Genomic DNA, 12,148 nt, shown 5'->3' on the forward strand with positions numbered 1-12,148 from the left:
TGGGAACTCACATACCATAAGTAGATCCGTAATCATTATATTGCTTCCTCTACTCAAGGACGCGAGCACCATGAACACTTGATCACTGTTAAGAATGTGTGGTTGGACCTAACTCATCCCTACAAAACCGGTTGGTAGAGTGAGGACTGCCTCCATTTATAAACACATGTTCAGACCATATATTGTTCGATGTGGGACTCTTAACACACCCCCTCACACCCAGGACTGGACATCTGGAGCGTGGAAATAAATGGTGGGTGGCCCGATAGCGGAAACCATAGTAGGTGGGCCACCGGATCTTAGACGAGGCTCTGATACCATGTTAAGAATGTGTGGTTGGACCTAACTCATCCTTACAAAACCGGTTCGTAGAGTGAGGACTGCCTCCATTTATAAACACATGTTCAGACCATAGATTTTCTGAAGTGGGACTCTTAACAATCACTCTCTCTCAAGGATATCTCTACCTGCCTTGCGATCATGAAACTCGACTTTGTACTCTTTTTGAATTCAAGAAACTTCACTAATTTACCAAAACAATTAATAAACACACGGTTGAACTCCAACTAATTCATTCCCAGAATAACATCAAGTTGACTTAGAGGAAAACACACTAAGTCAATCCTAAAATCTCTACCATAAATTGTCAAAAGACAATCCAGACAGACCAAAGAAATAGTCACTGAACCATACTCTCTTCAGGTTCAGGAAAGAACGTAGTCTTATCCAAAAACACGCACTCTCGCAATTAGTGGCAAGCTAAACCAATCCTCTACACCTGAAACCTCTTTGAGAAATAGAAGATTATCCCTCACTTTTTTCAATCCCGCTCCTACATGAAAGTAGTTAGAAAAACAAACGAGCACTGACAGTCTTTCACACACATATCATATACTTGGGAATAAACAACATTACAAAAACATCTCCGGATTGAACGACCTACTTTGATACCACTATGCAACAACCTACTTCCCAACTCTATAATTAATTAAATAAAACATGTAAAACACACAGATATCCTCCAAGTAGGATGTTACTCAACAACAATCAAACTCATATTTGAACCATATAATTGAAAATGAAATCGTTTGATAAGCAATGGAAATTATAAAAATACTTGGCATTAAAAGTCTTAACAACATTATTAGTTTAAAAAGTGGTTCAACATCAGAAATCAATGGAAATATATGCAATACAAAATAAAAAATAGAACAACTTGTTCCCCTCATGTGAGAATTCAGAGTGACTCCAACGATAAGACTCGATCGATAATAAACTAAATAGGCACAACACCGTCTCAACCTCAAGCTCATACTCAGGTACCTGATTATCTGTATTACAGGGGAGCACATACACAACAACACAAAAAGGGGGTGAGAATACATTCAAATAACAAATGGTGCAAAAAAAAAAAACAGGATAGATTCATACACTACAAAGTCATACACATATCAAACATGCACCATAATATCATGTATTCACATCTCACCCATATTATGGTCAAACTCAGACAAATTATACAAGAAGACACATAATTACACAAACATTTCAACATTATAAGACCATAATAACATTACAATGAATATAACCACACTCTTACTATAAGCAATCATCCAACAACAACAACATAGGACAGAGTACATCCCCACTCTGACTGTAAATGATCATGCATTCAATGCATCACCAGTAGTTCTCACTCGAACTAGTCATCTCATCGACCGTCAACAAGCATGTAGAATAAATCACGTAATTAAGCTTGTATTTCATAACAATAACACCACATTAAATACATATCCACACGCAACACACAATGTTGTTAAATCATCTTAACATTGATTCATCATTAAGCATATACAATAATTCACACTATTATTCATACATTTACACATTTAACACACATCTACATATCATTCAAACATGTCAATTCATCTCACAAGGTACTTCCACAATGTAGCTATGTGCGTTAACTTTCAAACTTTTCAAACTGCGCCTTAATCCGAGTCACGAAACTCGAGTTATGGCGAAAATAATAAGTAAACCAATCTATTACACCCATGAACCTATCTATTGTTCCCGACTCCCTATTTTACTAATTTTTCACGTTTCAAAGGGGACCAATTGACTACACTAGGTAACCAATCAATTGTTCCCCGCATTCTGGAAAAAAAATCCAAAATTTAAAAGGAACCAATCCATTACATGCTTGAACCAATCGATTGGTCCAAGCTTTCTGTCACAAAAAAATTAGTTATAACAAGTGAACAAGTGATTTTTCTAGGGGAACCAATTGATCATTGTCTTAAATTTTTCCAAAAATTTCAAGTTTAACTCGTCTTCTTCATCATATATCCATTATAAACCCTACCTAATCATGTTCTAACATGTCCAACATCGCATAACACGAACCCAACAACATACATCAGTTGCATGTATTCCATCAATTAATAAAAAAATAGAATTTAGAAGTTAATAACATCCATTGGCTCTTTATATGGCTAAATCTCTTTCTCCTCATACTCAAGGAGCCTTGCTAACTCAGCCGATAATTCACAATCTTTCTTACTTTCATCTTTAGCTTGGTTGATTGGAAGTCCAGACTTATAGCAAATTCTTGTCGAGTTGTTATCAATGAATTTATTTTCTCTGCATGTTATGAGCTTATTTTTAGTGCGCTTTTTGATAAAGTGGAAAAAAGAAAAATAAGTTGTTGCCATTTTTTTTTTTGCGAAAAAGTAAAATAACTAAAAGAAAGGGATCAAAATTTTGAATTCAAAAACACTTTATTTATTTAATCACATAATGCTTTTAAACAAGGAGGCCCTTAAAAGCTAGCCTCTTATCTTAGGCGAAGACAAAGGATTAGGAAAACAAAATGAATTACGTTTTCTCTAAATATACTATAGGAATCATGGAAGTCATCCAGTTGGTAAATTTGAATCCAATAGGACATCTGCATACAAAATTGGGAGTTTCCTATTTTCTGCAACAAGCTTCTCCAACAACTACGATGGTGTGATTGTTTTGGAAACCTGTGTTGCTAAACTTGACCAGATTAAACTTATTTTGTTTCCTCGGACTTACTTTTCATGTTGATGGATGATAGCCAATACCAAATTTCTTGTGCTTCTCTATCACATTGATAACCTGAACCCAACCAGATAAAGGACCTTTCTAAAGAGTTTTCTTGGCGCTTTTGACTGAAGATAAAATTGTTGTAGATGACCGATCATGATTAGAAGTAGTAGAGCTAACATCTTCAAATTCTAAACAGTGGAGTGGAATCTCAGCAACCCCCTCTCTTGTCTCAATGTATCTGAACAAAGAAAGCTCACTAACCAAAAGGTCCTTCTCACCACCAAATATAACCAATTTGTCATCGAACATGAATTTCAACTTTTGAGGCAACGTAGAAGTCACTGCCCCGACAACATGAATCCAATGTCTACCCAACAACCAACTGTAGGTCGGATTTATATCCATGACTTGGAAGGTGATGGTGAACTGATGAGGTCCTACTCTAATAGGTAGATCCACCTATCCAATAACCTATCTTCTAGAGCTGTCAAAAGCTCTAACAATCAGTGCACTGACCCTCAGCTCGGGTCCTTTAAACTGTAACTGGCTCAATGTAGCTTTCAACATCATATTAAGCTAGGAACCAGTACTGACAAGAACTTGAGATAGTAACGTGTTTACACACATGATCGAAATATGCAATGCCTTATTATGGCCATTTCCCTCGGGAGGTAATTATGCTTCATTAAATCCTAAGTATAAGCTTGACGTGATATTTGCAACCATGTTTTCAAATTGATCGGTCGTGATATCTTGCATCACGTGAGCAGTATTTAGGACTTTCAACAATGATTTACGGTGAGCCTCAAAATTCAGTATAAAGACAACATATAGATTTTGCAGGGAGTCTAACCCAGCTGGTCAACAATCTTGAAGTCACTCTTTTTTATCAATTTGAGGAATTCTTTGCCTTCCTCAATAGAGATACTCTTCTTATGACCTTCAACATGTTCTTCTTCATTCATCAACCCTTTAACTTTGGAGGCTTCAGATTATGTAACCTTATCCATAATAACCTTTATCATAGCTAGAATAGTCTTCAAAAATCGGTGTGGTGGGAACAAATGCCCTTGCATGTGGAAGAGGAACAGGGAGAACCTTTTCATTATGAGGGACAATTGTGGGTGATGGAGACACCCTAGGAGTGTACTTCGGAGGGAATACACGACCACTACGAGTCATGCCTCCCGTTCCAACTATATTAACAAATTTAGCATCAGAAAATTGAATTTCTTTTCCACCCATGTACATTGTCGTATCATACCTCCAAGGCATTGCCTTGGTGTCTTGATATGGAAACGGGCCAGGAACGCAAATATGGATAGGCTGAATCCTCTTGGGAGGATCTTCGATCTTATTTTTTCTATATACAATGGTTATTGGTTCAGTGACAAATATCTCTTTAACAACTCTTGACCTAGAGAACTGCACCATCCCCCGATTCATCATAATTCTTAAAACAAACCTTCATAATATCACACACAACATAATTATCATGAACAACTTCCAAAAAACCATGCTTCTTAAGCTTTTCCATAACCACTAGCATCAGACTTTTCACATAAACGACCCCTCTGACAGACTCTTCAGTCTCTTCTTCAATAACTACGTTGACTGCTGACCCATTACAGTTCAACTGAGGGTTTCTCTTTATATTAGGTTTTTCTTCTGAAAAAGACAGAACCTTATGATTAATAAGCTCTTGAATTTTATTCTTGAGAGGCCAACAATCCTCAGTTGAATGCCCAATATGCCCAGCGTGGTTGGTGCATGAGGCATTAGGGTTGTATCTGTCATGACAGGGAGGAATACATGGTGGAATCTCCTTTGGTAGGATATCCCCCACATGAATAAAATAAGGTACCAACTGAGCGTATGGTACCCGAATCTTGTCCCACTATGGACGTTTACCATAACTACTATGATGATTCTACCCCTGGCCTTGACCCCTATTATCTGGAGCAGTTTGTTGAGTTTGAGCATGCTGAGTCGGTGTTGGCTGTTGATTTTGAATCCGCGGTTGGTACTGAAAAGGCGGTTGCAGATACTTGGAAACAACAATGTATGAATAAGGATAATATGGCACAAGAGCCATATGAGTCAGCTATTGATGGTGGACACTTGTCATCACAACACTTGTCTCATCTTCCTTCTTCTATGGAAAGCTACCATGTGGTTTCTTAGTCACAGCTTGTTGAGGAACAACACCTGCAATTTTTCTAGATGTAACCATATTCTCAATTCTTTGACCGATAGTCATAATATCTACAAAATTGGATGAGGAACTGCCAATCATTTTCTAAAAATACACACACTACAAGGTACCTATGAATATGCCAATCAGTTCATTATCGAATAAAGCCGACCTAACCCGAGAAGCCATTTTATGCCACCTCTGTGCATATTCTTTAAACGTTTTGCTAGACTTCTGAGATTGATTCTACAATTGCAACATAGTCGGTGCCATATCCAAATTGTACTTATATTTTTCCAGGAAGGCTTCACACAAACATCTCTATGACCTGATCTTGGTTCGCTTCAAACTCACGTACCAGTCCAAGGAAGCCCCGGATACACTATATGGGTAGCAATGAATCAATAACTCATCACCATAAATGTAGGATGCCATCTTCCTACAGTATATCGTAACATGACTCTGAGGATATCTCAATCCTTTGTACTCTGGTAAATTTGGTACCTTAAATATTTAAGGAAGTACCACATTTTGGACCAAACACATATCTCATACATCCATACTGAAAGCCGAGAAATCCTATATAGCCCTGATTCTATCATCTAGCAAATGATAGTCCGCTGACCTAGTCGAACTAGCCTTCAGAGCAAAAACCTGACTAGAGGGTCGAGAAACATCTTGAGCATATGCTTGAGTAGGCACAAACTAAGGAGCAAAGAACATTTGAGGAGGATAAAAAAACTAGAAGGGAGAGCCTTAGGAGCTGAATTCACAACTTGACGGAATTACCCTATAGTATGAGCATTAGGAGCTAGAGGTGCCCTTGACTGCACATACTGAAGAGCGGGATTAACCGGTACATATGGCATCATGGCAACAAATGTTACCCCATGATAAGCATTATGAAAAACTTGATACTAGTTCTTGACCATAGGTTGAGCTGCTTGGGAAGGAATATGGAAGTGGAGCCACGAGCCTCGGTATTCAGCGTCATTATCAGGAGTGTCAGCATTGATCGACCCAGAAACATGATGAACTTGATCTTGAATATTTTCAGGGTTACCAACATCAACCATCTAAGTGGACTAAAGCGTGGGCATACCCCAAGGAAAAGTAGAGTTTCCAGCAGCAGAAGGGGAAGCAAAGGATTGGCATACCTCCATTGAAGAACTGAGAAGAAAAATTCAAAGGCATCCCCATAGATAGGAAGTAACAAGCCTATTAGGAGCAGATGAGAATATGGGTTGATTCACAGTTGGTGGGACCACTATTTCAACTGAGGTCTCAACAGTAGTAACAACATTAGTAACATAAGTAGTCATCATAGTAGCAATGGTGACGATAGCAGCTACAAGATTCGTAGAGGTAGAAGCCCTCTGTGCCTGGAGGTACTCTATGATGGTTTCCATGTTGCCTTGGAAAAGGTCCATTTTACCCTGAAATTGGGCCAAAGTTTCCTTGACAACAGCGTTATCAAATTCAAAGTCATCCATGACTCTGGATTTGTTAGCTCTGGTATAATATCTATGATGAGTCGTCGTAACTGCTGCGGAAATATGATAAGGTAAGCATTTTGTTTTCTGTAATACAAAGACAAGCGAATGCATGGATGCATGAATGCATGCAAAAATAATTTGACATATGCATATTTCCATTTTTATCATTCTTTTTTTTGGTACCAAAACATTCCATGGAATCCTTGAGTTTTGTTTATTATCATGAGTAATCATAAAGCATAAAGGCATAGACAATATATGAAGTAAATAACAAAGAAACTTTTTTATTCAATATCCAGAAAAGGAGTACAAGTACAAATCAAGAATCTGGAAGACGGTTTACAATAAGCCCAACTCTAACTCTATCAATCACCACCCTACAAACAGAGATCAAATGGAATACAACCCAAGGAACATTATGTTGAAACACTACAACAAAGGCTTCCTTCAACAATTATGGCAGGACTTCCGTGGCATGTTCAGCAAATTGGGTCAGGTGTGCTTGCATTTTCCTCCAATACTGTGCATCCTTAAGAAGGTTGTGCAATAGGGTATGATTAGGTCCATCCAAGAGATCTGGTAGAAAGTCTCCTTCTGATCCAGGAGCCTTTGAAGGTGACCATTGTGCCTCTCCCAATGATCAATCTCTTGCTTGAGCAGATTAGTATTCTCCCAATCCTTATGTGCTTAATCCTTCAACCCTCGAATCTCTTCAAACCTTTGGTCCAGTTCATTCTGGCACTGAGAAAGAGTAACCGCTAGCTGCTTGACACGACTTTGCGCATCTTTCAACCCCTTCTTGCAAACCTCCAATTGGTCATGAAGTTTCTTGATTTGCGCCTTGTAGTTCATCTCCAGTTTGCTGACTTGATATTGAGTTTCTGCCAACTCCTTCTTCTTGGCAGATAGACTAGCATAAATCCCATTCAATGCTTCACCTACCTCCCTTCTCTTGTACAACTCAACTTGAACCTCATTGTCCGCTTAAAGTTCCCTATCCCTGTTTTGATTCAGATTGAGCCTCATATTCTCTTTCTCAATGAAATCTTACCGAGGTTAGATCGGAGATCCGCGTTCTCTTTCTCTAACTCCTTGAGAATTCCCTTCATCTTGTCAACTTCAAATATAGGATTAATAGTGAGTTCCGGAGGCTTGATGCTCATAGATGGCTCTTACAGAAATGGCAACAAAATCTCTTTAACCATATCCTTACCCCATCTAGTGTAAGCTTTCTTGGATAAGCAGTTCTTCTTACCCATTTCAGATCTTCCTTGACGACATATCTCTCCCCAGGCCTTGATAATCTTCTTGAGTAACTCTGGATTGTCGACTCCTTCGTATAAGAAAAAAATCTTCCACATGCTTGGAATCAGGTTTGTCCACCATAGGGTATCGCAGCTTATGTAGTGCCAATTGCAGATTGTAGTTGATTTCACCTTTTGTACCAAGAAGAGGTACATTAGGGAAGTCACCATAGTTAAGGATGAGTTTGAAAATATCGTAGCTTCTAGAGTACCAGGAAATATCTTCAGCATTCAAGGACATGATCCTTTGGGACCACTTCAGATTGTATTTATTCTCAATAAAAGGACCTTTGATGGGTAGATGTGAAATAAACCATCTATATAGTAAAGGAATACATCATACAATATTTTTTTTATACTTTTGAGTCCTCACATGGATAGAGTAGTAAGTATCAACAAGAATAGTGGGAACATGATTCTTAGATAGAAAAATATGGATAGCATCCAGGTCCACAAAGCCTTAAATATTCAGAAAGAATATAATCCCATAGATGAGTAAAGCTAGAACAGCGTTGAAAGCCATCCAGCTTCTAGCATCGGCAAAAGTAGTGGCCTTATCTACCAGAAATTTCAAGGTGAAACCATGAATTCCTCCCTTAAGCTTGAGATTAAGCTCTACTTCCTTCTTCTCCAGATGAAGGGCTTCAACAACAATATGAGATTTAGGGAAATCTTTAGTGCAGACAAAAGGAACTCGATTCAAAATCCCAATCCCTGAAATATGGGAGTCTTCTTCTAGAGTAGGTGCTAACTGATGATCTTGAAAGGTGAAACATCTCAGTGGAGGTTCATAAAATTGCACAAGAGTCTGCACAGTTGTGGTGTTGACTTCAGTATTAAGAATTCCTATGAGATTGCCATAAGTATTTTTGAACTCTTCTTTGTTCTCAAGAATTAGACATGCCCCTAGTCTTTTAAAAACTTTCAACTACGGTTCCACAAGCTTGTAATTGTGAATGCCTCTTCTGTCAGAAGTCATACTTTATCTTGAGTACTCAATCAAAAAACTCGCCTCTTGGAATCCTGGAAATGCATATGTAAAGAAATTTTATTATGATGTAATGACAATTTATGATGGAATTATATGGATCACATAGATTCAAAGCTCTAACATATTCTAGATGATATGTATATGTTGTTTCTTGTAAGTGTTGGTTCTATGTGTTGGCAGCAATTTTGGTAAAACCTAGAGTGTTCACAAGTCGTCAAAAGTGTTGTCTTGACATGAGATATCATGTTCCTGCAGGGTGTTTAAAATGTGGATGTGCAGGATTTTACAGAGATGTCAGACCCGATGCCATGACATCTGTATACAGAACATTCAGTCTGAATGTTATGTATTGTGTGATTGCGTTTTTTATGCTAATCTCTGTGTGATTGATGAGATGATTGAATGCGCCATTCAATCAGTAGTTACAACCATATTGACTTATTTTCCAACGAGATATAATCAGCTGTCATGAGAAGATATGAATGGAAAATAGTTTTAGGGTTTTATGATGTCCAAGCCCAGCCAAACGCTTCTATAAAAAGGGCATAGAATATCTGGTTTTATAAACAAGAAATAACGAACGAAATATTGAGAGAGAGTAAGGGTTTCAGTCTTGTGTCATGTGTATTGTGAGCCATTCATTCATCCATATATGATTGAATTGGACTGACTTTTGAGTTGTAATTTGTCCACTCTAAGCTTTGAAGCATGAGTGTGTGTTTACTTGGTTGAAGCTTTTAAGCAAGATCAAGTATGTGTTTTTGAAGAGTGTCTTCTTTTCATTGTAATACTTATTTTACATCACTGTTGTGATTGAGGGGGAGTGAGTAGGATCTCATATCTAAGAGTTCTTAGGTAGAAGTCATACGGGTAGAGATTAGGTGAAAAGACTGTAACTTGAAGTTGTTTATTGAGAGTCTATGAACTAATTCTGTTTAGTGGATTTCCTTCCTAGCTTGGTAGCCCCTAGACGTAGGTGAGTTTGCACCGAACTGGGTTAACAATTGCTTGTGTCACCTGCATTACTGTTCTTTATCTTTTATACTGTTTATATTATTCAGAAATTAGTTTCGTGACATTACCTTCGACATCTCATATCTGATACCAGAATTTCAATTGGTATCAGAGCAGGAATCCTTCTCTGGTTCTGGGTGAGATCTAGGGACGTTACTTTCTGGTACTATGGATAGAGAAGGAGGATCTGTTCACAGACCACCAATTCTGAATGGATCTAACTATGACTACTGGAAACCTCGAATGGTAGCCTTCCTGAAATCTTTGGATAATAAGGCTTGGAAGGTTGTTCTAACAGGCTGGGAACATCCAGTTATTACTAAGGAAAGAGAAATTACAACTGAGAAGAAGGCTGAGGAACAATGGACCAAGGAGGAGGATGACCTAGCCCTTGGAAACTCTAAAGCATTGAATGCTATATTCAATGGGGTTGATAAGAACATCTTCAGACTGGTGAAAAACTGTGAGGTGGCTAAAGATGCTTGGAATATTCTCAAAACCACTCATGAAGGCACCTCTAGAGTGAAGATGTCTAGATTGCAGTTGCTCACTACCAAGTTTGAAAATTTGGGGATGACAGAAGATGAAAATATCCTTGACTTTCATATGAATATCCTTGAAATTGCTAATGCCTTAGGAGCCTTGGGTGAGAAGATGTCAGACGAAAAACTAGTGAGGAAAATACTCAGGTCACTTCCCAAGAGATTTGCCATGAAAATGACAGCTATAAAAGAATCTCAAGACATTTGCAATATGAGAGTGGATGAGCTAATTGGATCCCTCCAATCATTTGAGTTGGGAATGTGTGATGGATCTGAAAAGAAAGTCAAAATCATAGCCTTCATGTCAAACACTGAAGAGAAAGAGGAAGAAAGTGGTCAAGAGACTGATGATGATCTGGCAAATGATGTAGCATTACTAGGGAGACATTTCAACAAACTTCTGAAAAAGATGGATGTAAGGTCTAAGTATAATGTCAAGAACATCTCATCTAACATCAGTAGGTCCAATGATGCTGAAAGAAGAACAAGATCTGATGAAAAGTCCAAACAAGGAAAAGGAGTTCAGTGCCATGAATGTGATGGGTATGGACACATTAGAGCTGAATGTGGGACCTACCTCAAGAAACAGAAGAAGAGTATTGCTGCTACTTGGTCTAATGAAAGTGAAATAGAGGGAGAGTTTGCAAACCTTGTTACTGCCTTGACTGGAAGATGGGGTTCTGATGAAGACTCCAGTGATGATGAAGCAACCTTTGATGAGTTAGCCTCTACCTACAGAAATTTGTGTCACAAAAGTGATGAAGTGTGTCAACAAGTGGAAAGTCAGAAGAAAGTGATAACACAACTGGAGAATGAGAAGGTAGAACAATTGGAAACCATCTCTAAATTGATGACTGAAGTAGTGTTCTTGAACTCCAAACTGGATGAGATGAAAAAGTATGTCAGAATGCTAAACAACGGATCTGATACCTTAGACAAAATTCTCCAGACTGGAAAAATGGCAGGAGACAAGTCTGGCCTTGGGTTCAATGAATCCAAACCTGAGTGTAGTCACACTGGTAGCAAACCAAAGATGTCACAGCATGTGTCACAACATCATAAGGGAAAATACCAAAGATGGAAGTCTGGCCTTGGGTTCAATTAATCCAAACCTGAGTGTAGTCACACTGGTCGCAAACCGAAGATGTCACATCATGTGTCACAACATTATAAGGAAAGACAACATAAAGGAAAACACCAAAGATGGAGATGTCATTACTGGGGAAATTTGGCCACATAAAACCATCCTGCTTTAAGTTGTATGGCTATCCTAGTCCTTCTCTTCATCAACCTAGACCCAAATACCAAACTCCTGTCAACATAAAATAATGGGTTCCTAAGACTGGTGCTACCAACCTGATAGCTCACACTTCCTTTAGAGTCTCAGACAAAGAAGACTGGTATTTTGACAGTAGATGCTCCAGACACATGACTGGAAGTAAAAACCTGCTAATTGACCTTCATCCTCATGCCACCATCTATGTAACCTTTGGTGATGGAGCAAAGGGTGAAATCAAGGGAATTGGAAAGCT

The sequence above is a fragment of the Lathyrus oleraceus genome, chromosome 6 (genome assembly GCF_024323335.1).
Source record: "Lathyrus oleraceus cultivar Zhongwan6 chromosome 6, CAAS_Psat_ZW6_1.0, whole genome shotgun sequence".
NCBI classification, from domain to species: domain Eukaryota; kingdom Viridiplantae; phylum Streptophyta; class Magnoliopsida; order Fabales; family Fabaceae; genus Lathyrus; species Lathyrus oleraceus.